Consider the following 26,579-nt stretch of genomic DNA (forward strand, 5'->3'; position numbering starts at 1 on the left):
TGAAAGCCAGCTGGGTGATTCTGGACCAGTCACTCTCTGTCAGCCCAACCCACCTGATAAGATTGCTGTTGTGAGGAAAACAGGAGGAGGAAGGAATATTATGTATGTTTTCTCCTTTGAGTTACTTATAAAAGTAATTAAAATTAATAAATAATAAAATTTCTAGGAGCTGAAGTCCACACATCTTAAACATTTTGAGATTGAGAAACGCTTTTCTAGAAGAAGTCATAACTCATTAATAGGGATTCTGATTAACTCATTACCACTTGTTTCTTTGCTGCATTGTGGACTTTTCAGGTCAACCAGTACAGGTACCATCATCTGCATGCTAATTTAATTGGGAAGAGCACTGGACATGGCATTATAGGTGGCTGTTCTGCAGTTACAGATTCCATTCCCATAGTGATCTGTCAAATTTCAAGTGAAATCACTGAAAGAATGACCTGTTGGGATGGTATTGTACTGTGATTAACAAAACAGAGACAACTAAAAAAGAAGTACGGTAAATTGTTTCCCAACCAATTTCTTGGTACAAAGCTATGTACAGTTTTAAACACAAAATTAAGTGGGATCTTTATTATGACATCTACAATGGAAGCCCTTTTTCTTAATAACATATGTGCAGTATCCAGTTTTGTGATGATAAGGAAAAGCATTTGGTTCCTGACTGTCATGCACTCCATAAGCATCTCAGATATTGCTTGCCCACTATTAAAATATATTCCTCTGTTGAGCCCTGGAGCCCCATATCTGCATATAGAAAACACTTCACCTGTGTTACAATATGTTTTTTCCCCTTCCCTTGCTGGTAGGCATGAAAAAATGCACTTCAGTTGTGAGTTATGCTGTCTGAAATTCAGAACCAAAGGAGCACTGATTTTCTGACTTTGGAACAGAGCTTGACATGCATTCAATATACATAGACAAACACAAATCCACTACCTTTGCAATTTGATTTAAAATTAAGTTCAATAGATAATGTGGTTTAACTTTGAATCCCAACTGCCTTTAATTCAATTTATTCTCTGGGTGAACAACTTAGAAGTGGGATGTTTTAGAAGACAGAAACATATACTATTATTTTGTCTTCAGTTTTCAAGATACACATTCCATACGCTCTGTGAAATGTCTTGTTTTACTTAAGATATCCAGAAACTAGGTAATTGGATGACTCTATAGCTAACTGCCAGTACTAGTAATGGTAAATTAAATTCCCAATAGGAAATGGTTTTTGGTATCAGTTTACTGTTCATAAATTCAAATTATCATACTAACAGGAAGTTTTCCATTGAAAATAGTGTAGGACTGGTGTTCCTTGTTTTGTCTTTAGAATATCCCTGGAAGTACTTCTCTCTCTTTGAATAATTCTTCTGAATAATTCTCTGTATGCTTTGAACAATTATTTGAAGACTTCTGCTTCTTTGAGCTGAATAATTCACTCAATTGAATAATCTTATTTCAGCCTATTTTAAGTTACATAATGCAATTCAGAGAATTGGATTGGGCCATTCTGTTTCAGACTATAGAAAATGTTATGCAGTTAGTCCTCAATTTACAACTAGAATGGAACCTGGAATTTTTGTCATATCCCATGATGGCTGTAAGTTGAGGCACCCATGTGGCCAACCTGATTTTATGACATTTTTTGCAGTGATTAAGTTGAATAAATAGTTTGTTTATAAAATTTATTGGCTGTCCACCTTACCACAGGGTAATTCTGGGCAGCTCACAATCATAAATCTTAAAGCCATGGTCGTTAAGCAAACTCATTGTCCAAAATAGGTATTTTTGGATGGAAACTGGAAGTAATCAACAATTTCCAGTAAAAAAATGTGTAAATCACATTTGTGTGCCCACAGGATGCTGCAAATGACTATAAATGAGGGCCAGTTACTGAGAACCCAACATGCAATCATTGGGGGTGGGGGTGTTTGCAGCAGCTGTCAGAATTTTGAATCCAAGTCATAAATACATTTTATGGGTCTGTCAGAACTTTGAATGGTTGCTAAGCTACCAGTCATAAGTTAAGGATTACCTGAAATAAAAGTAGGGATGGAATCTGTTAAAACAAATAGCCAATTTCTCTGCAAAGGCTTCTTGAAGGCAGACCTTTTCCTAGGAACTGGAATATAGAATGGAAGGTTGTTTATATGGCAAATACTTATATTGCCATACTACCAAAGTGTGATGAACATGCTGAAAGGTAGTCTGTTCTTTCATAAATATGCCCAAACATCAAGGTCATTTTCCAAGTCTTTTCTCCAGTGATTCTAGACCAGACATGTCAAACTCGCGACGTCACATCACATCACTCCATGTTTTGGAGCTTTTTCCCTATTGCTGGTAATGGGGTGGACGCAGTTTCCTCATGACGCGTCCGGCCCGTGGGTTGGCAGTTTGACACCCCTGTTCTAGACTATTGTACACAATTTAATTTAATTTTTTTTAATTTAATAACATTTATATACCGCCCTTCTCCCTGAGGACTCAGGGCGGTTCACAGGGCAGAATAAAATAGCCAATACAAACATTAAAAGGTGATTAAACAATTGCCCTAATTAAAAACAATAGAAGTACAGTTCTAAAAAACCCCGAGATAAAATTAAAAAACCAAAAATAAAACAACCCCACCGATCCCCATCAGGCTAGGCCAGCTTGTACAAACAAAAATGTCTTGAGATCGCGACGAAAGGAGCGAAGATCGGGCGCCATCCGGAGCTCTACCGGTAGCTGATTCCACAGCTCCGGAGCGCCCACAGAGAAGGATCTCCCCCTGGGGGCCACCAATCGACATTCTCTGATCGGTGGCACCCTGAGGAGGCCCTCTCTGTGGGAACGCACAGGGCGCAGGGAGCTTGATGCCGGCAGCAGATGTTCCCTGAGGTACTCCGGCCCCATGCCATGGAGGGCTTTAAACACCGTTACCAGTACCTTGAATCTCACCCGGAAGACAACTGGCAACCAATGCAGCTCACGGAGCAGAGGTGTAACGTGGGAGTATCGGGAGACTCCCAACACCACTCTCGCGGCTGCATTCTGTACCAGTTGGAGCTTCCGGGTGGTCCTCAAGGGCAGCCCCATGTAGAGAGCGTTGCAGTAGTCCAGACGAGAGGACACGAGCGCATGAGTGACCGTGCACAAATCATCCCGGCTAAGATAGGGCCGCAACTGGCGCACCAGGCGAACCTGGGCGAAGGCCCCCCTAGTCACAGCTCCTATGTGGTCTTCTAAGGTGAGCCGTGAATCTAGGAGGACTCCCAAGTTGCGAGCCCTATCTACGGGGGGTAATAGTTCACCCCCCATAGCCAGAGGTGGAATGTCCGAATAAACCCGGGATGAAGGTATGCAAAGCCACTCAGTCTTGTCGGGGTTGAGTTGAAGTCTGTTCCTCCCCATCCAGACCCGAACCGCCTCCAGGCAACGGGACATCACGTTGAGGGCATCACTGGGGTGGTTTGGGGTCGAAAAGAAAAGTTGGGTATCATCAGCGTACTGATGATACCCAACTCCAAAGCCACGAATGATCTCACCCAGCGGCTTCATGTAGATGTTGAACAGGAGAGGCGAGAGGACCGACCCCTGAGGAACTCCACAAATGAGAGACCTCGCGGTCGACCTCTGCCCCCCTGCCAACACCGACTGCGAACGTCCCAAGAGATAGGAGGAGAACCACTGTAAAACTGTGCCTCCCACTCCCAATCCCCTGAGACGCCGCAGCAAGATACCATGGTCGATGGTATTGAAAGCCGCCGAGAGGTCTAATAGGACTAGAACAGAGGAATGCCCTCTGTCCCGAGCCCTCCAGAGATCATTCACCAGCGCGACCAATGCCGTCTCCGTGCTGTGCCCGGGCCTGAAACCCGATTGGTAAGGGTCTAGATAATCCGCTTCATCCAGGACCAGAGGGAGCTGATGCGCCACCACACTCTCAACAACCTTCGCAAGAAAGCGGAGGTTGGAGACAGGACGAAAGTTGTTCAATACAGCTGGGTCCAGGGCAGGCTTCTTGAGGAGAGGCCTCACCACCGCCTCCTTCAAGACGGCGGGGAAGATACCCTCACTCAAAGAAGCCGATATAACTGCCTGGAACCAGCTGCGTGTCCTCTCCCGGGCTGCATAGACCAGCCAGGAAGGGCACGGGTCCAATAAACATGTGGTGGTGCTCAGCCTCCCCATGATCCTGTCCACTTCCTCCGGAGTCACAGAATCAAACTCCTCCCAGGTGATATCGACAAGACCACCCGTGTCCTGATCGTCAGACTCTGCCCAGTCAGAGTCCAGACCGGTCCGAATCCGAGCGATTTTGTCCGACAGATGTTGGTTAAACTCCTCGGCACGGCCCTGCAAGGGATCCTCCCTCACCTCCTGATTTAGGAGGGAGCGAGTCACCCTAAACAGGGCGGCCGGGCGATTATCTGCGGACGCGATAAGTGGTTAGACCTCGCCTCCCTTATCGCAGCGAGATAAGACCTAATATAGGCTCTTAGTCGCAATCGGTCGGATTCGGATCGGCTGGACCTCCAACCGCTCTCTAGGCCCCGTCTCCGACGCTTCATCTCCCGAAGCTCCGCAGAGAACCATGGAGCTCGACGGGATCTGCACCGGGTCAGGGGCCGCAGGGGTACAACTCGGTCAAGAGCCTCAGTGGCCGTCCTTTCCCAGGCTTCCACTAAGGCATCTGCCGAGCTGTGAGCAAGGGAGGCAGGTGGGGACCCCAGAGCTGCCTGGAACCTCTGGGGATCCATTAAGCGTCTGGGGCGGTACCATTTAATTGGTTCCAAACACCCACGGCGGGGGGTGGCAAAACGGAAGACCAGCCGCAGGAGATGATGATCGGTCCATGACAGGGGCATAATAATTGGAGAGCCCCCACCAAGATCATCTAACCACCGTCCAGATAAGAAAACTAGGTCAAGGGTGTGGCCTCCCTCATGAGTCGGTCCCGAAATTACCTGCGTCAGGTCCATGGCCGTCATGGAAGCCATGAACTCCCGGGCCAACTCAGATGATCCTCCCAGCGATGGTAGGTTGAAGTCCCCCAAAACTATAAGTTTCGGGAACTCAACCACCAGCCCAGAGAGGACATCGAGCAGCTCAGGCAGGGCTGCTGCTGCGTGACTAGGCGAAAGGTACACCAGCAGCAAGCCCAACTGCGCACCAGGGCCGCATCTCAAAAAGAGAGACTCACACCCGACTATCTGAGGAACAGTGGCCTCCCGCGGACACAAGGTCTCCCTCATAACAACAGCCACACCCCCACCCCTACCCTGAGCCCGAGGCCGGTGCAGCACCCGGAAACCTGGTGGGCAAAGATCAACCAGAGGAATCCCGCCCTCTGGGCCCAACCAAGTCTCCGTGATGCAAGCCAGGTCCGCCTGCTCACCCTCGACCAGTTCACGAACGAGAGGAGCCTTATTAGAGACGGACCTGGCGTTCAAATACACCAGCCGGAGCTCAGGGGGCTGCACACCCTCACTCCCGGGACCTTGGGGTAGAGCCAGAGGGTCGGAGTGCCTCACCGCTTGTAAGCAGCGGAGAGGCCTTCCCTGAGATCGATACGGCCCTCTGCTCCTCCATCTGCTGCCATTCCCTGATGTCGTGGGAATAGGTAGCCCCACGACCAGCCCTGGAGCCCCGGAGGTGACCGACCCCCGCTCCTCCCCCCTGCGATCTCCGTCAATGTTAATAAAAAGCTAGTTCTTGAACTGTAGTACTCTGTCTGAGGAATGATGTTTGCAAAAAGATTTGCCTGAAGCCAAATGAGTCAATCAACTCTTCAAATAAATGGTTAAATAGGCTGTAAAAGAAGCAGATTTATATTTATAATGTCACTTGCCAAAGTTGAGCTAATCTTAACTCTAACTAATCTGAGCTACAATAGAATAGATAAATGATCACAAATGTATCTTATTTAACTTTTGCTTATTTTATTAAACACATATTCCACTTTCTACCTCATGGCACCGAAGGCAAGTAAATCCTAATGTATTATATAAAATCCAGTACATAAGTAATATTCTTGCAATGCTATGTGGTTTATTTCTAGCTGCATTAGAAGAAATTCTTGATGAATACTTGGTGGTTTATTGTGTCTCAAACTCTACCTTGCAGTATACTATCTGATGAAATTAATGAGTCTCCTTGAAAAATGTAAAAAGCTTAAATATATTTTTCAGCTAAATATATGGGAGAGTGGACATTAACATAAATAACAGATCCACAGAGGTCACTGGAAGAGATTTAATTTCAACTCACTTAACCTCAGCTAATTTAAAATGCATTAAAAATGTTTAAATCATATGCTTTCATTCAGCCTGTTTCCAGCAGTCATAGTGGGTAGTCAACAAAACAAGCATGCAAAAACAAAACAAAACAAGATGGGAACTTTTTCTTAGTTTACCATGGTAAATTGACTCAGTTAAATAACATAAATGTAATCCTGAGAATTTAGCTACATGAATTACATGCCAAAGCAATTTGGTTCTTCTTTAGTTGTCAATGTCTATGCCTGAAAATACTCAGTGTTTTGGCCTCCTAGTTTATTTTGGCTTGAAACTAAAGAAAAAACTTTTTGCATTTGGGAAACTACCAAAATTACTAGTTATACCTATTGCCTGATGTGATATATTCAAGATCAAATATTTACTTAATTGGAAATACCATTGCTTGTCTGAAAGACAAGTATTATCAGTATCATACTAGAAGTCAAATATTACTTTTTACTGAATATAAAAAATGAAATGAATTTTTAAGGAAAATAATATGGGGTTAGGAAAAATAATAATAAATGTTTCTAAAAACACAATCCTAAAAAAGATTTCTTACATTTGTCTGCATTGTCACATCCTTAAAATGCCTGGGAAAATTCCCATTTGCTGTGGTATCTTTTGTTTAATCAGCTTTTTATACTGACACATGGGCCAATCAAATACATGTTTGCTTACAAATTAATCTCGCTGTGTTCATGGCTGCTATTCACAGTAATAGTACTCAGAACAGCAGTAGAGTATTTAAACTACAATCTTCTGGTGGAAATGGAACGTTGTATGATGTGTAATTTTATTCACTTCTGAGGTATTCTCAAATTTTATGGTGCCATGATCCCCCTAAAATAATAAATGAATTTATGTGGAACCCACTTTTCCCATGAATACAATTTACCAATACATTAGATATCACATAGGAATCAGCACAGTCCTAGTAAATTGAAGGTGATCCCTCTCGAAGTAGAAGAGTTGACAGAAGAATGATCACAGACAAAAGTCTTGTGCAACATCCACTTTCTAATTCCAGCTGCAACAAGTACAGGAGGTATTTCTGCCCCCAACCTGGATACATATTTACAGAATCCTCATTCCAAAAAAAGGACAGGGTCAAGATTGCCATCCTACCCATTCAGGGCAACTGAAATAACAGCATGAACAGTTTCTCTAGGGACACAGGAATTGGAACAAAATCAGCATGGCTGCCCATTGGAGATAGTAATATGAGAGCTGTGCCAAGGAACAAATGGCCTGGAGAGGGCCAATTGAGATGGGCTAAACTGTTTAGATTTTTTCCCCAATGTATAACATTTTCATCAACGCCACATTGGAAAATATGCTAACAACAATAGCAACAAATAGCATTAATACTAATAAAGTAATATTTAAATAGCAATGAATACTGGTACAATGGTAATAATGAAGGAAAAAAACAAGTGCAAAATAAACTCATTCTCTCTAAATGTTCACATCTTTCCTCACCCCCACCCTCCCCCACTCCCATTTTTCCACTCAGTTAAATGCCAGGGGCAGGGGGACTTTCCAGTGCCATCCCTGTTTCTTTTTATACAACCTCATTATCTTGTGTGTTGTCATCATCCTCATGCTTTCTGGAACTCTGTTGCATAAGAGGTGGAGAAATTACTTTAATAAATGCATAAACCCCAGAGTGTCTCCATTAACTACTCACTGCCCTCTCAGATCTACCATTCACTATTCAGCCATTATACCCCTAGGATATTGTATGACCAAATACAGAAGTCCAAGCAATGTGGGTATGGCGTGTTTACATGGCAACGTGGGCTTATGTGCAATCTCATCCTTGGATGGAGGCAAGCTTAGCCTCCCTACTAACCTTTCCTGGGTGATGTTGCTGAGACTCTTTTTAGCCCAACTTAACTGGCAAAGAAGTAAGAATCACTCAGCATCACCTACCTGGGTGGAAGGACAGCTGAGCAGTGATGAAGCACGTTCCCCTATTGGCTCTGGCAACTGCATTTCCCCCACCCACCGAATTTGCTCACAACCTCTGAAAAGCAGTATGAATAAAATATGTGGCTTGGTTTTGGCTTAGACTGTTATATGAATCTAACCATTTGGGGTTCAAGAAATCTGGGTTAAGCAAACCATGCCCTAACAAGATGTGTCTAACTGGTTATGTTTGTTTAAACATACTTGTGAAATGGTGTCTTAGTAATAGTTATATATGTCCCATGGCAGAACAGATACTGTACGTGTTACTGAAAAGATAGAATTAATATCTCAAGATAGCTACCAGATATGGGCTTAATATAATAAGCCCTACCCCAAAAATAAGCCGTATGTTAGGGGCGAGGCACATGCTTAAAAATCAAGCTAGGGTGGGGAGTGGGGTTTCCCATGAGCCCCAGACCCACTTACCATTGCAGCCAGGCCTCCCATGCCCCAACACCTGCCTTGCCAGCCCACTTCTTCTGCAGTACCCCCAGGCTGCATTTTGCCATCAGAGGCCTTCCGGAAAAGCCTCTGCAACCAAGAACCAAGCTATGGATTGAATCTGTAGCTTGGTTCTTGGCTGCAGAGGCCTTTCCGGAAGGCCTCTGATGGAAAAATGAAGGCTGGGGGCGCTGCATGGATCAATCTGGAGTTCCATTCTCAGCTGCAGAGGCATTTCCAATGGTGGGATTCAGGCGGCTTGTACCAGTTTGGCAGAACCGATACCTGATTTTTTTGTTGAGTTTGGCGAACTGATTATGATAAATCTGACTCTCCACTCCTGGCCTTCCCATCTCTGGTTTTTTTTCAAAAAAATTTCAATCCGATGCTGAGGTTTTTTCTCTCTCAGCTCCTCACTTCATCTGTTCGGGGTTTGCCACTCTCGTGCTCCTCAGGGTGATGGAGGAGGTTCTACAAAGCACTGACCTGAAGCTGACGCCCTGTTCCATGCCTAAGGGAGACCTCCTCCATCACCCTGAAAACGAAGGCAGAATGGAGGGGGGAAGACAGGTGATCCAGACGTGCTGCATGGCGGCAGCAAGCAGAGGCAGGCAGGGAAGGCTTCCCCCTTGCCTCTGCTTGCTGCCGCCATTTAGTATGTCTGGATCACCTGCCTTACCCCCCCGTCTCTGTTTGCAGGGTGACGGAGGAGGTCTCCCTTGGGCTTCTCCCACTTTCTCCTTCTTCCTCCTTCGCTCCTATTTCTGCTTTTTCAGTCCCGGATCTCAGTTTATCTGGAGCCTGTGCAGAGGGTCTTTGGAAACAAAGCCCTGCAGCGATCGGGTGGGGTGGGAACCATTCCCTTCACTTTTGGACTGGCTCCGAAATGGACTGGAAAGCCAGCTCCAATCTGGCTTTGCAGCAAGCAAGGGGATTGGAGGCATGTGAATGCACTCTAGTCTGGCATCTTAAAAAAACGTGATTTTTTTCCCCCACCATGCTGGATTTTCCCTGCCATAGTGTTTAACTTTCTTTAAAGTTTACTTGATGCAGAATGTGGATCCTTTCCATTCTGCATCAAGTAAACTTTAAAGAAAGTTAAACAGTATGGTAGCCACCAGGTTTAGAAAAGCATTGCTACTACTGTCTTTAGGATGTTGCAACATTTTTTGAAAACACATTTCATAACTTCCCTTTATAAAATAATTTAATTTTGCAAAAGCATGAAATTAAAATATGTCTTTCAAGCAACCGATTTTGTTTCCCCCCCCCCAAAAAAAAACCCTTGAATATATGTCAGTATCTGAATAGCTATTTTCATTCTATTTTATTTGGTTATTTTATAAGTTAAATTCCAGCCAGCAAAAAGGTAATAAAGATCTCCTGCCTCTGAACCCTTCCTGCACAACCTTGCTTGTGTTCCTTTGGTTGGCTTCTTTGTGGAAGGGAGAAATGGTAAAGTAAAATAGTTCCAGAATGTTTCTTTTTCTACCATTAGAAGTTTTCACTGGATCTCAGACATTTCCATGAATGGAAGCAGCCCCTATGCTCGGGAACATATTTCCATTAATTTATACTAAAAGCATAAATATGTATACTTAAAATGCCTCTCCATTTGTGTCTCTCTTCACCAGCCTAGGTTAGTAGTATAAGAGAATGGCCAGTGGTTAAAGATATCCAACACAGTTTTGAAATGTTTTATATCACATGAAGTATTAATACCTTGATAAGGCCACACTTGGAATACTGCATCCAGTTTTGGTCACCACAATGTAAAAAAGATGTTGAGACTCTAGAAAGGGTACAGAGAAGAGCAACAAAGATGATTAGGGGACTGGAGGCTAAAACATATAAGGAATGGTTGCTGGAATTGAGTATGTCTAGTTTAATGAAGAGAAGGGCTAGGGGGGACATGATAGCAGTGTTCCAATATCTCAGGGGCTGCCACAAAGAAGAGGGAGTCAAGCTATTCTCCAAAGCGCCTAAAGGCAGGACAAGAAGCAATGGATGGAAACTAGTCAAGGAGAGAAGCAACCTAGAACTAAGGAGAAACTTCCTGACAGTTAGAACAATTAACCAGTGGAACAACCTGCCTCCAGAAGCGGTGAATGCTCCAACACTGGAAGTTTTTAAGAAGAGACTGGACAGCCATTTGTCTGAGATGGTATAGGGCACAGGTCTGCAACCCGCAGCTCTGGAGCCGCATGTGGCTCTTTCAGCCATCTCCTGCGGCTCCCAGTCCTCTGCCATGTGCAGTCCAAAAAAAAAAAAGTGGGACTAAAAAAGTTCAACCAATCAATTCAAATATGCAGGGTAGGTGCATATCTCGCCTTGGCTCCACTCTTCAGTCAAACCCTGTTCTGCGCAAGTGCCCATGTACACGCATGTGCACACATTTTTTGCGGCTCCCAGTTTTTCCTTTTGTGAGGGAACCGGTTCCGAGTGGCTCTTTCACTGTTTCAGGTTGCTGACCCCTGGTATAGGGTTTCCTGCCTGAGCAGGGGGTTGGACTGGATGACCTCCAAGGTTCCTTCCAACTTTACTATTATGATTATGATTATAAGTTTTAATGATCTTTGAAGAGTGACATCTCTGTCTTTCAAAGTACATCTTCCTTTGAAAACATAATGCACTATTAAAAATATAGTACAATATTTTGGTGGGAAAGAACCAATTATTTAAGTATGTGCTTAAATTATAGTGAGCCCTGATCCTGCTCCATGTAATTCAAGCAGTGGTTTGGTTTAAAACCAAATATATTATTATGAGCAATCACTTATTCACAAAAATTGTCTGGGACCAGTCACTCTTTTGCAGTCTAATATGCTGCATTAGGCTGTTGGAAGGATCAAATACTGTATAATAGAAAATGGGAAAAGACTTTCATAGTTGCCTGAGTTTCCTTGAAGAGAAAATAAATATAACAACGTTACTGAACATTGCCAACTATGTATTACTTTTAGAAAATTTTTGTACTTTTTTTATTGTAAAAGAATATTTTAAAAGCAGTGGCAATCTATTCACCATCTGTGGATTCATTAAATCCAGGCAAGACAGAGAAACTATTGGTGAATAGGAAATGACATTTAGGGATTAAAGCTCTCAACTTGTTTTAGAGAAGTTGTCTTTCCATAAGAAAGCAGATCTGCAGCCTTGGAATGTTTACCAATCCTCAGCTGTCACTAGACTCACACCTACGGTATAACAGCTGTGGCAAAGAGTACTTTTGCACAAATCTGCCAAGTGTACCAGCCACAACTGTTTCTGAGCTGGTTGGACTGAATGGTTATCCACACCTTCATTGCATGCTTTCACTAGAATACATGTTGTTTGGAAGGTATCCTTCAAAAGTGTCCAGAGGTTGTAGCTGATAAAAAAATGCAGTAACTAATGTGCCAATCAGTACAAAGCATAAGGTCATATTGCAGAGGCATCTGCAGAATCCCTTTTTTCAGGATGATTAAATAAACTGTGATGTCACAATGCAAACTCCACCCTTATGTATATCCATGCAATGTTACAGCGCACATACAAAAAGGTCACAACGCCATAATTCTCATTTCGTCATTTGCCTCCCTTCCTCTGATAATACGATGCAGGTTGTTAATTACTTACCAAGAACAATTGAAGTTCTTTATACTGAGTATTAAAGCCCTTGAACAGCTTAGGGCCTGACTGACTAAGGGACTACCTCTCTTTTAAGTCCTTATTTGGCTGTTAATATCTGATTTTTTAAAAACATGCCCATTTTTCTGGTCCATCTTCCTGCTGACTTTTTTCCAGGCATAACACATGCTTCTGAGGGAGTTTCCTTGGACTCCTTACTTTCAGTGTTTAGGTAAACTAAAGAAGCTTATCTTTTGCTAAGCTTTTAATAGTTAGACAATTTTAGCATTTGTCATTAAATTTTGTCTTTATAGGTAGTCCTCATTCAGCGACTGTTCAAAGTTACAACAGCATTGAACAAGAGGGACTTTCGGCTTTTCTCATAGTTGTGGCTGTTGCAGCATCCCCGTAGTCATGTGATTGCAATTCAGATACGTGGCAACCGACTCACATTGACAACAGTTGCAGTATCCTGTGGTCAAATTATCACCATTTGCGACCTTCGCTGCTGGTTTCTGAGAAGCAAAGTCTGGGGGAAGCTGGCGGGAGGTTGCAAATGGCAAGATCACATAACCACAGGATGCTGCAACTGCATAGGATTCACCTACCAACAGCAACTGGGACTGCTGCAGTTGCCATTGTAAGTTGGCAAGGTCATGTAACATCATGCTTTATGACTGTATCACTTAGCAACAGAATTGCTGGTCCCAATTACCATTTTAAGTGAAGATTGCCTGTAGTTTTAACTGTTCATTTTTTAAATTTTATTTTCTGTTTTGAGTAGTCACCAAAGTAAAAAGTTTCTTTCTTCTGGACCAAACCACAATTTTAATTTGTAATATCTCAGTACATATTCTGCTGTTTTGCATCTTGTCATCCTTCTGCTTCAATAATATCCGGAAGTCAGCAGTTTTGGCTCACATTGAGAAATTAGCAATGGTTATAAGCTGCATTCACACACAATGCAAATATTTTGGTTTATGGGTAAGTGAAGCCAGCCATTAAGGTTTAGGAAAAAAATAATTTTAGCTTAACATGCTGTATAAATCCAGTTAATGTGGGTTATTTAGCAAACCATATTACTGAAAGCAATGTGTAATACCAGCCAATTTGTAATGTCTTATTTAACCTCTAAAAATTAATCTTGAGGACAAATAGCTAAAATTATGCTGGAAAATAAGTTAATGTTTAGTCTTTTTAATTGCTGTGTTTTAGGAGAGAACATTTGTATGTTTCTTTGTTAGATTTCTATCCACCTTTTCTTGAGCTTGTCAGATCCTCATTTTAATTCTTCCACAGGTCTCCTAACAAATTTATTTGGCTATAGGAAAAGTCTGGGGAATGAAATTTTGTGTTATTAGTAGGAGAAGTAATAATGGTCTTTTGGTAAGAAAAAGAAGAGTTTCACGTGTATTAGGATGTTCTGCAATATCAAGTTCCCTTAAAATAACACCGATTTGTACAATGAATAAAATGATGTAACTACGGTCCGGTTTGGGCCTTTTTAATAAAATTTCATATATAAAGCAAATAACACAATGATAGTATTTTATATCTTGATAAAATTAAACACTAGGAATTTTATAAAATAAGCAATCAGTAATGTTAAAAACCATATTTTAGCGGGAAGTATGAATTTGCTTCATACTTGGTCCAGCAGTGAAAGCTGGACCATAAGAAAGGCTGAGCGCCAAAGAATTGAAGCCTTTGAACTATGGTGCTGGAGAAGACTCCTGCTAGTTCCTTGGACTGCAAGGCGATCAAACCAGTCAGTCCTAGAGGAGATCAACCCTGACTGCTCTTTAGAAGGCCAGATCCTGAAATTGAAACTCAAATATTTTGGCCACCTAATGAGAAGGAAGGACTCACTGGAGAAGAGCCTAATGCTGGGAAAGATTGAGGGCAATAGAAGAAGGGGACGACAGAGAATGAGGTGGCTGGATGGAGTCACTGAAGCAGTAGGCGTGAGCCTAGATGGACTCCAGAAGATGGTAGAGGACAGGAAGGCCTGGAGGAACATTGTCCATAGGGTCGCGATGGGTTGGACACGACTTCGCAACTAACAACAACAACAAATGAATTTGCTTATTTTGCCTAAATTCAGAAAGTTTGATGAGAGAGGCATCTTCTCTCATTTGTCAATTCGGGGGCGGGGAGGGGAGGAGGGAGAGGTAGTTCCCTGCTTCAAATCAGCTTCTCTTAAAATGAGTCAGTTTCTTCTGTCACTCTGTCCTACACTCTACATTACACTGAGGGTAACAATCACAGCTCACCCTATTCTTTTCCTTTCTCAGCCTTGCTTGGGACTTGTAAATCCCCTTCTCCACCTTTTGTCATTTCCTGTTTGCTGCAGGCTCTCCTCCTTCATCACTCCCTTTGTAGAGGGAGCATCAGATCAGATAGTCAGAGCTTTGCGTAGCTCTGCATGTCTTCCAGGCATGATTAATCCTCTTTTAAAAAAATATGTTTAAAAAACCAGAAACTAAAGCATACTCCCTCCTAGAAGGCTTTGCAACCTTAGCATAGTTTTGTATTTAGCACATTTCTACATCAGACTGGTAAACCTTCTTGAAATAGAACTGGATTAGGATTGCTCTTGTCACATAGTGATCAAAACATGCTAAACTGACCAGTACTATTCTTACTGCTAGGATGGGTAACACATATATTGCACACATGTTAGTCAGATTGGTAGTTCAGTCTGTAACCTCTCCATCTTATTTAAAAAGCAGTAGGTGAAAACCTTGATTGGCCAAAGCCATGATGGGCAGTGGAGGTCAATATCCAAGAGAATATTGACAATCCTAGGAAAAACTCTTTCCTGGCACTGAACAATTAACAAGGTTAATGCCATGTTTTAGATCAGTTGGATCTCAACTGAAAGGTTCTCAACCTTTTCTTCACCATGGACCCCCTTTAAATATCTCTTGTGGCTACGGACCTTGGCCATGGATCTCCCCAACACTTAACTCAAAATTTAAATCATAACATTTCTTCAAGCCTTCGCAGACCCCCTGTGACAACATCATGGCTCCCCAGGGGTCCACAGGTTGAGAACCACTGTCTTAAAACAATACTCTTAACGTAGACACAATTTACCATTTAAAGATTAAATGATTTTTCCCATGTCACTCAATATTTGTCCTTATTTATTCTATGATGTACAGAGTCACTTGTTAAGAGAGATGGACAGCTATAGAAATGAAATAAATAAATAAATAAATACATACATAATTGAGGACCCGGATTGTTGGGGGCAATTAAGCTGACTTTGTAATAATGCCGCTTGGGGGTGTGTGTGTGAAAGCCCTAATAAGCAGGCATATACATAGAATGAAGGCTACTGCTAAGCTTGTAAGCCGCCCTGAGTCTTCGGAGAAGGGAGGGATATAAATGGAATTAAAATAAATAAATAAATAAATAAATAAAATAATTAAAGAACATAGACATTCAGAGGTGTGTTTGTGTATTGATTTTTTAAACATATTTCAATAACATGCTTATACAAATAATCAGGCAGCGTCTATCAAAATAATATAAGTAATGAATAGTAAAGAGGTTATTTTCTTCCTAGCATTTTCTCGCAAATGCAGGGTTCACTTTTTGCAGATCAACTGTTGATCATTAATTGTGACTAAGTCTTGTCACTCAGCCTGATATTGTGGGCTGAAAGAATGACTGGCCCAAAATCACCCAGCTAGCTTTCATGTCTAAGACTAGAGTAGAACTCAAATTCTCCAGGTTTCTAGTCTGAGGCCTAAACCACTAGTCTAAACTGGCTTGCTAAATATGAAAACAAATGTATGAGTAGTTCTTGACTTATGATCACAGTTGGGACCATTTTAATAATTAAACAATGCAATCATTGAATAAGTCATCATGTGTTCAGACCTAATTTTACAACCATTTTTATCATGGTTGTTAACCAAATCACATGGTTGTTAATTGAATCAAGCTTGTGTTAAGCAAATCAGGCTTCCCCCAATTAATTTTGCTTGCTAGAAGTCAACTGGGAAGATTGCAAATCATGATTACATGGCAGCAAGGCACTGTAACTCTCATAAATGCAAGTTGGTTGCCTAGTATCCAGTTGCAATCATGCTGTAACTTAAGGATGAGTCATACATCATTCTGAGGCTTCATAACTTTGAACTGTCATTAAATGAACAATTATAATCAAGGACTACCTATAATGATGTAATATGATCAGTATAATATGTGAGATGATCCGCGAATACAACTTAAAATGTTTGCTGATACAACAAACAGATCATCAAACGCCTAGGTGAATAATAATTGTAAATAACCACTCAGTTGGTTCCCTATTGCAAGTAATATTGCTTTACCACAGTAATTATGTCAGTTGGATAAAAGTTGATAAGAAGGTATAATTTTGGTAGGCAGTTCGGGGTGCTGTGATTGTGGAGAGAGTTTGTTTACTTACAATAAATTCTAAGTTCACTTACTTGAAAATAATTTCAACTGAATTCACTGGGATGTGTTTCTAAATGAATGTCTTTGTGATCCATATTTTTAAAAGGAATGCTGATATATAAGAGCTCTTCCGTTCCTACTCTGCATTTTATACAAATACATGACTCAAAACTATGCAGTTCACAAACATCCACTAATTTCATAAAACATCCTGTTTATACATAAAATTAATTTATTTCCTCCAATAGCAAACCACTGGTTATTATTGAAAAACCTAATGTTAAAATAAACACAATTCCAAATATAACTCATTTTAAAGATGGACAGCTAATACATTTGATAAATAATAACTTTGATAAATAATAATAAACTTGACTTTAAAAAGACAACCACTGAGGACAGGACTTCAGAATAGCAGTCAGTGATTCCCATGATGTTTCTTAGATAAACAATATATGGACCATATTAAAAAAAACAAGTACAAAATAAGTGTTGCCTTCTAGATTTGTGAGCCTTGTCAATTTCTCAGATTCTTCTTCCCACTAAAGCCATGCACAGTGCTGCATAAGATAGAGTCAGTCTTTTTCTGTTATAGTAAGCAGAATCTAAGGTAATAGCTTGCAATAGACAATGCTCAGATGGCCTCAAGAAGGATTATAAGAGGAGTCTAGAAATGCTTCTTGCTCTCTTCCTTTGTGTCTTATCCTAGCCAAAGGTGAAAGTTAGACATAAGACAGTAGAATGTCACTGCCACTTAGGACTTGCCTTTCACACAGTGACAGGAAAATGTCAGTAGAAAATAAAACAGCTCTAAATGCATCATTGAGGGATTGTTTGGTGATAGTAAACATAACTATAAAAAGAGATAGTGAAGCAAGCTTAAATGCTGAGCTCCTTCATATGACTAAGGTTTAATGCATTTATTTTTTTACATGTTAAACCTTTCTGTTTGCTTGATCACACTTTGGGCTACTGAGTCCAGTCTGCCACTTAATTGAGGGGATGTCAGCTGCAGCATTTCTGGCAACCCAACTTGTATTCTTTCAGCAAAGGGGGACACATCATTTATTTTATTTATCTGTTTTCTGCCCCATAGAAGTGGTCAATAGCTTAAGCAATACAGCTAGCCCTTGACTTATGATCATAACTGAGCTTGCAATCACAGTTATATGTCACGATAGTATTAAAGTGAGTCACCACATGACCATTCCTGATTTTATGTCCTTTTTTTACCATGGTCATTAAATGAACCCAATGTTTACTATGGGGCATTTTTTTTTGCCGGAAGCCAGAAATAACCACCAGTTTCTCAAAAAAATATAAATCACGACCACATGATTAAGATGCTGCAAAAGGCCATAAATGTGGGCCAGTTGCCGAGTGCCCCAAATGTGGTCACATATCCAGTGGGGCAGATGTTGGAACTTTGAATCCTGGAGAGAGGTAGCTTTTTGGGGATCTGTTATAACTTTGATAGTTTGCTAAGTGTCTGGTTATGAGTCAAGGATTAACTGTAAAATAAATGTCAGGGGAAAGGGTAGTACAATGAAGACTAAAATCAGTGTAATTAAAATCCGTTTCATTATGGAATTTAACTTACTGATAGAAAGATTTTCTTAGCATTTCTGCAATTGAATATCATTACTATGTGTTCTTTACACATAACTATAAAACAGAATTTGGCCATTTCTCTCTGATCCTTCCAAAACCACAGATATTTGAAAAGTACTGTCATTTCCTTTTAAATTCACTAAGTATAGTTACTATCTTTACTCATAAGAATTAGTTTCTGGTCTGTTTATCATCCTCGTTGGCCCTCTTTGTGCTTGTTTCAATTCCTCTGAATGCTTCTTAAAGTATAATATCCAGAATAGGACATAATATATTATTAAGTCCCATAATTAGCATTACGTTGATAGTACATAATTTATTTTATTCTTGGGGGAAAGTTCATCCATGATATATGCTGACATATACAATTTGTGATCAAATATAAAGCAAAAATTCTTTTCACATGTACTCTCTCCAGCCAGATATTAAGAGATAGTTTTCAGACTGGACACTTTTTAAAAGCATAATCTTCCATAAGATCTTTGAGTAAAATGTATTAGTCTGAAAAAGTGCTACCAAACTACTACTGATTATTGGCTTTTATTCTATTATTTTAGTTCACTTCTTTAACTTATCAATATAATTTTGAATTTTCTCTCTTCCAGAACAGTGTTCTCAGCTTTGGCAACTTTAAAATTCCTGGGCTTCAACTCCCAGAATTCCATAGCAGACATAGAAGATTAAACTTGCCAAGGTTGAGAAACATTGTTCTAGAACACTGTTTCTTAAAGTGTGCTCCTAGGATCCTTCATGGTTCCCCAAAACTCTCTTAGGGATCTGCAAGACCAAAATAGTTTGCCAGCCTATGTTGAAAAATAATACAATATTTAAATCACTTCAAACAATCATAAGAAGAAACAGAGCAAATGCATCAATTTTAATTGTTAGTATAGTAAATATCAATAAATATAATTCATACCAAATCTCTTATGGAGCCCTTTATAATTTTTATATGTAGAAAGTGTCCCGAGAGAGAAAAAATGTTTAAGAAACACTATTCTACAACATTATCTATGTGTCATCTACAAATATGACACATCCCATCTCCTTCATGGATTACTGCCGTGTCGTGGTGAAGGGGCTTGCATAATTCAATTGAATTTGATTTGATTTGATTTTTTTAGACATATACTTAAAGTTAATGAAGCTATGAGCTATGCCATGCAGGGCCACCCAAGACGGACAGGTCATAGCAGAGAGTTCTGACAAAATGTGATCCACTGGAGAAGGAAATGGCAACCCACTCCAGTATCTTTACCATGAAAACCCCATGGACAGTACCAAAAAGCAAAAAGATAAGACGCTGGAAGATGAGCCCCTCAGGTCAGAAGGCGTCCAATATGCTACTGGTGAAGAGCAGAGGGCTAGTACTAGTACTAGTAGTGCCAGAAAGAATGAAGCGACTGGGCCAAAGCCAAAAGGATGCTCAGCTGTGGATGTATCTGGTGGTGAGAGGAAGGTCTGATGCTGTAAACATTTTTTGTCCATAGGAACCTGGAATGTAAGATCCATGAATCAAGGCAAGCTGGACGTGGTCAAACAAGAGATGACAAGACTGAACATCGACATCTTAGGAATCAGCAAACTAAAATGGACAGGAATGGGTGAATTTAATTCAGATGACCATCAGGTATACTACTGTAGGCAAGAATCCCTCAGAAAAAATGGAGTAGCCTTCATAATAAATAAAAGAGTAGGAAAAGCAATACTGGGATACAATCCCCAAAATGAAAGAATGATCTCAGTTCGAATCCAAGGCAAACCATTCAATATCACAGTAGTACAAGTCTATGCCCCAACCACCGGTGCTGAAGAGGATGAAATTGACTGGTTCTATGAAACCCTACAGCACCTTATAGAACTAACACCCAAAAATGATGTCCTTATCATCATGGGGGATTGGAATGCTAAAGTAGGAAGCCAAAAGATAACCGGAATAACAGGCAAGTTTGGCCTTGGATTACAAAATGAAGCAGGGCACAGGCTGATAGAATTTTGTCAAGAGAATATGATAGTCATAGCAAACATTCTTTTCTGACAACCCAAGAGACGGCTCTACACATGGACATCACCAGACGGTCAACACAGAAATCAGATTGACTATGTGCTCTGCAGCCAAAGATGGAGAAGCTCTATACAGTCAGTAAAAACAAGACCAGGAGCTGACTGTGGCTCAGACCATGAGCTTCTCAAAGAAATAGAAGAAAACAATAGAATAGGGAGGACCAGAGATCTTTTCAAGAAAATTGGAGAGATGAAGGGAACATTTCATGCAAAAATGGGCATGATAAAGGACCAAAATGGCAAGGACCTTACAGAGGCAGAAGAGATTAAGAAGAGGTGGCAAAATTACACAGAAGAACTATACAAGAACGAGTTTAACATCCTTGATAACCACAATGAGGTGGTCACTGACCTCGAGCCAGACATCCTAGAATGTGAAGTGAAGTGGGCCTTAGGAAAGCTGAGCAACAACAAAGCTAGTGGAGGTGACAGTATTCCAGTTGAGCTATTCAAAATCTTAAAAGACGATGCAGTAAAAGTGCTACACTTAATTTGCCAGCAAATTTGGAAAACTCAGCAGTGGCCACAGAATTGGAAAAGATCAGTTTACATTCCAATTCCAAAGAAAGGCATTGCCAAAGAATGTTCAAACACACCATTGCACTCATTTCTCATGCTAGTAAAATTATGCTTAAAATCCTACAAGCTAGACTCCAGCAGTATGTGGATCGAGAACTACCAGAAGTACAGGCAGGATTTCAAAGAGGCAGAGGAACTAGAGATCAAATTGCCAACATACGTTGGATCATGGAGAAAGCTAGAGAGTTCCAGAAAAACATCTACCTCTGCTTCATTGACTATGCTAAAGCATTTAATTGTGTGGATCACAACAAACTGTGGCAAGTTCTTAAAGAGATGGGAGTACCAAACCATCTTATATGCCTCTTGAGAAACCTATATGCGGGTCAAGAAGCAACAGTGAGAACTGGACACGGAACCACTGATTGGTTCAAAATGGGAAAGGAGTCTGGCAAGGCTGTATACTGTCACCCTGCCTCTTTAACTTATATGCAGAGCACATCATAAGAAAGGCAGGGCTAGATGAATCAAAAGTTGGAATTAAGATTGCCGGGAGAAATATCAACAACCTAAAATATGCAGAAGATACCACTCTAATGGCAGAAAGTGAAGAGGAACTAAAGAGTCTCTTGTTGCAGGTGAAGAAGGAGAGTGCAAAACTTGGGTTGAAAATTAACATTAAGAAAACCAAGATCATGGCATCCGGCCCTCTCAATTCCTGGCAAATAGATGGGGAAGAAATGGAGGTAGTGACAGATTTTATTTTCCTGGGCTTCAAGATCACTGCAGACGGGGACTGCAGCCAAGAAATTGAAAGACGCTTGCTCCTGAGGAGGAAAGCCGTGGCAAATCTAGACAGCACACTAAAAAGCAGAGACGTCACCCTGCGAACAAAAGTCAAGGCTATGGTCTTCCCAGTTGCAATGTATGGCAGTGAAAGTTGGACCATAAGAAAGGCTGAGCGCCGAAGAATTGAGGCCTTTGAACTATGATGCTGGAGAAGGCTCCTGAGAGTCCCTTGGACTGCAAGGCGATCAAACCGATCAGTCCTAGAGGAGATCAACCCTGACTGCTCTTTAGAAGGCCAGATCCTGAAATTGAAAATCAAATATTTTGGCCACCTAATGAGAAGGAAGGACTCACTGGAGAAGAGCCTAATGCTGGGAAAGATTGAGGGCAAGAGAAGGGGACGACAGAGAATAAGGTGGCTGGATGGAGTCACTGAAGCAGTAGGCGTGAGCCTAGATGGACTCCAGAAGATGGTAGAGGACAGGAAGGCCTGGAGGAATGTTGTCCATAGGGTCGCGATGGGTCGGACATGACTTTGCACCTCCACCTCTTTGTCCATATTGTTAATAAGTTCTTGAACTATCTTGGTCCTTGCAGCTCTTATTATATTCCAGTCTGGTGAAAAACTGTTAGCAAATACTGTATTTTTCGGACCATAAGACGCACCGGACCATAAGATGCACCCAGTTTTTCTCTCCCTCCCTCTTGCATTGTCCCTTCCTTCCTTCATTCCTTCCCTCCCTCTTTGTCCTTCCCTCTCTGCATTAGAGCAGTACCCGCAGAGGCGGCCCTGCAGCCCGGCTTTCTCTTGCAGAAAGCAAGCTGAAACGGAGCGAGGGAGATTGCCAGAAATGCGAATCGGCCGATCTTGCGCTCCTGCAAACTCCCTCGCTCGGTTTCAGCTTCCCTTGCTAAAAGAGAAAGCAGGCTGAAACGAGGCAGATTGCAGTAGCACGAGATCAGCCGATTCGCATTCCTGGCAATCTGCCTCACTCCGTTTCAGCCTGCTTTCTCTTGTAGCAAGGGAAGCTGAAACTGAGCGAGGGAGAGTGCAGAAGTGCGAGATCGGTGTTTCTCAGCACGTGCCGATTCGTGCTCTTGGCAATCTCCCTTGCTTTCCACTTGCGGAGGTTGGGGCTGGCCATACAGATCACCTTCGGACCATAAGACGCACCTTCCCCCCCCCACACTTTTGGGGAAAAAAGTGCATCTTATGGTACTTTTTAATCCAGCCCTTGTATTTCAAAAGCATTGAACACAAAATCATGGATTGCTGTAATGGGTAAAAAGAATAACCTTGAGGAAGAAGAGAAAGAGATGCAACATAGCAAGGGTTAGATTAAAAAAAAAATCTGAGTCCCAGATAAAATGTAATTTGAAACAGCATCTCAGGCAAGGCCCTCCCTACTTCTCAAGAAGACAAAGGGAGGGAGTGGAGAAGAAGCACATCTCAGCTTGCAAGATTTTGTTACTGTAGCCTTATAATAAAAGTAGTATTAGCTTGTACATCTTTGGGTTTCCAAATTTGGTCTGCCTTGGAAGGCAGACATGTACTTTGTCAAACATCAATAGTGTATCCACAGCATTTTCATTACCTCTATTGGAATTATAAATTAAGATTGAGTCTGGCAAGACTGGCCTTGACAAATCCAGTAGTTCTCCATTTCCTCTCCATTTCCTCCCTTTTCAAGATAGGAACATTTGCTCTTTTCCAAGTCATCTGGTTTCTCTCCTGTACTACAACATTTCTTAAAGAGAATACATAAAGATTCTGCCAAACGGCCTGTAACCTAAGTGCAGCCCATCCAGTCCTGCATATTTAAACTCATTCAAGGTCACCGGATATTTCCTGATTATATTTCTAATCACACTTGAACTAGAATTCTGCTCTTTTGACCTGCCTTCCCAAGTGCAGAGTCTCTTCATAGACAGGGTGAACCAAAATAGAAGCAGGTTTCTCAGATTCAAGAAGACAGCTCTTGAAACACATGGAACACATTCATCAAAATGCCACCTCGTATTGTTACATCACAGCATACACTTAATTTAGAAATCCCTTGTGATGTGCTGTATTTCAACAGCCATTCTGTCAAGCAACTGTGCTCTTGCAAACTGTTCTCAGATTTAGTGAGTGCTTATTGAAAGATTCAGGAAATCAAATGGTAGAATTCCCATAAGTATTCCTTTTTGAAAGTGTACTTGTGGGCATTTCCTAGTATAAAGTTTATTTCTGCTCTCTGTTAGGCCAGGAATTTAAATCTTTTTCACTGAGAGCCAAAGCCCAATCAAAGAATCAATATCCACTGTGTCTCAGGATGGGCAGGGGGTGGAAAGTAAAAGGAAAGTAGCTACTATTGTTTCCCTTTGAATCACAGGTGTGGCTTACTCCTCCAACAACACCTACCACTAATGAATCCTTACACTACTAATTGGTTTTTATATAATGCAGTTTGAGACTGATTTACATGTCTCAAACTGCAGAACTCAATCAGTGAATCTATATTTTAAAAACATTTTTGTTTCTTTTCCTTAGTTTGTATATAATCTGGAATTTGGAAAAATTGAAAGCTTGTGCAGCTTTTCTTCCATTTTGACTGATTCTCATTAAATTGGTTTGGAAAGTTATCATTCACGGAAAAAAACAGAATCAGATGCCTTATATTTTTATGGATGCGCTGTTCTTTGCATAGAAACTTGTGATCTGGGAAATTCCTTCACAGTTGGGCAAAAAAGTGAGTTATGTGGCAATACTCATTACAAGCATGGAAATCAGAAGAAAGGGTTTACTTGGGATAGTTAGGGTATTATCATTTAATTATATAAAAGATTAACATAGATGGAGTTGCCAAGTGACACCCAACCATGAGAATGTTGAATCAGCCCTTCTGTGATTCATCCATACAATCATCCCACCCATCAAATTGTTTCTTTAATGGTGCAAAATAGAGGAGGGATTCCTACTGTTGTATATTCCATGTCTATTTTGCTGCCATTATGTACATTAAAAAGATTAAACCTGGAATAACCCACGGCCACTCCATTTGGGATTGTTGATGCTAATTCCCACAGCATTATTATCCATACAGTATTTGGTGTTTACTGATGTTTAATAAACATCAAGCTATATTTATGCTACCTATACTGAGTGGCAAGTGCACTTGCAGTAATCTGGATGTAGGGATTGATTAGGAGTGTGCTGGGCAAAGTAAACTGGAAATTATCTACGGCAATTTTCCAACACATGTAAGGATCAGTAATACACAATGCCTAACAAAAAATGTGTTTTTGTCATTTCGGTATATTGTGCTATATGTTAGTGATTGAGATTGAAAGTCTTTATGATACAAAATTCTCTTCAAATATATTTTGGCAAAACATCAGGAATTCATAGATGATAATACAACCACTCAAATATCTATGTATTAATCCAGGTCTTTCTGGATTAGCAATGGATGTATTATAACATTAGTACATATTGGCATTTATGGTGATGATTTCCATTTAGTTAATACTCTTGATTAACCGAAATTTTATCAAAGGTTTTGAGGAAAGGGAAAATGTATAGCTTCATGATATCTATTAATGCTAATGAACCATTTGGATTACCATCAATATGGCACAATGGGTTTTGTGTTAAATTGCGAAATTTACTGTAGAAAAATAATGGAAAAATAAAGTACATCATCTATCATTCAGGGATAAATTATATTTAAAACACAGGAAATACTACCAGCAAAATTAACAATTCAACAAAATGTTTTGAAGAATCCTTTACTTAATAATTGGTCAACTCATATTTGGCCTCCCTTGTTTAATTATGGTAATAAGTTACCTCTGCTATGGAGAATTTAAAATTAATACTACAGGTGAATTTTTTATATACTGCCATGCAATGTATGGATTTTTGCTCATTTTACTCTTACTATGTTTTTTTAAATTGTGGTCATCATGTCATATTTTGACATATTGTACACACATACACAAACACAGAGAGACACACACATAACTGCTATATTTGGATTTTTAAAGGCAATTCTGTGCTACAAAGGCTAACATAGATCAGTGCAGATACATGTGGCCATGCAGAGGTGGGGATACTGAATTAAACCTCCAAGGCTGATATACAGAGTTAGAATAAACATTGCAATGTAAAATATAAGCAATAAACTAGCTTAAAGATAATGGTTTGCATGTATTTTCTTGTCTGTCTTTTCAGTAATTCAGTGCAATATTTTGAATCTACCGTGTTGTTATTTCTTGCATTTTTGAAGATATAAAACTGGTTTCATGCTTTCTGCACCAGCCATTATTTGCACAGGTTTCTCAGATTTATATGCACACAGTTTTCCACAATAGTGTTACAGTACTAGTGTCCTTTCCTGGCAGCTATTACACAAACATTTATACTAATCTCATAACATTTGAAGAATAACTATTGATGTTGGGCAAGGAAACTCTACAAAGCCATAATTTTCAGGCCTATCCAATTTGTAATGGGTAAATGGAAAAACTCACAAGCCTGACTGAAAAAGTTCAACTCTCACCATTCCAGTTTCATAACATTTATATCAATTTCTGCTCATGTTTACCTTAAATCCATCAACAAACCTGTAAATTTCCCACAGTAGGTTGAATAGCTGCTCACAAATCATATATGGGGGGTCTAGCAAAAGAAAATCCAAACATAAACTAGGCTATTTATAATTCATAAATTTTATTTACTGATATATTCTCCAGTCTTACATATTTGGATTATATGGCAAAAAAATTCTTGAGGCTGCAATCCTCATATTCTCTATAATTTTAATATCTAAACATTAAAAAGAAATTGGTTGGGGTTTTTTTGAATGAAGAATAAAAACATTAAATATTTATACA

The 26,579-nt window shown here is 40.5% G+C and overlaps 1 protein-coding gene across 1 annotated transcript in view; it reads left to right on the top strand.

Moving 5' to 3' along the window:
- CDC42EP3 (CDC42 effector protein 3) overlaps positions 1-26,579 on the top strand; it is a 51,068-nt gene that overhangs the window by 17,030 nt on the left and 7,459 nt on the right. The window lies entirely within an intron of this gene.

The sequence above is a fragment of the Vipera ursinii genome (assembly GCF_947247035.1).
Source record: "Vipera ursinii genome assembly, chromosome: 1".
NCBI lineage: Eukaryota > Metazoa > Chordata > Lepidosauria > Squamata > Viperidae > Vipera > Vipera ursinii.